Raw genomic sequence first — 220 nt, 5'->3', positions numbered from 1 at the left:
GAGCACCTGGAACCAGCAGCATCAGGTGGATTAGGCCCTTCCTCTGCCTCCCTGATGCCCTGAGTGTTTGGCTAGCTTGCAGTATGCTTACCATTCTGATTTTACAATCATGCTGCAGGTTGAGCTCCCTCTCGGGAGAGCTGGGTTTGTGCTCCCTCAGCCTAGGTAAACTACTGCTAGCCGTTCCAGCATTGGAACATGCTGGAGGTCGAGCCCGCTT

The sequence above is a fragment of the Sinocyclocheilus anshuiensis genome, unplaced genomic scaffold (assembly GCF_001515605.1).
Source record: "Sinocyclocheilus anshuiensis isolate Anshui unplaced genomic scaffold, SAMN03320099.WGS_v1.1 scaffold515, whole genome shotgun sequence".
NCBI lineage: Eukaryota > Metazoa > Chordata > Actinopteri > Cypriniformes > Cyprinidae > Sinocyclocheilus > Sinocyclocheilus anshuiensis.
Note: the sequence above shows the minus strand (reverse complement) of the source record.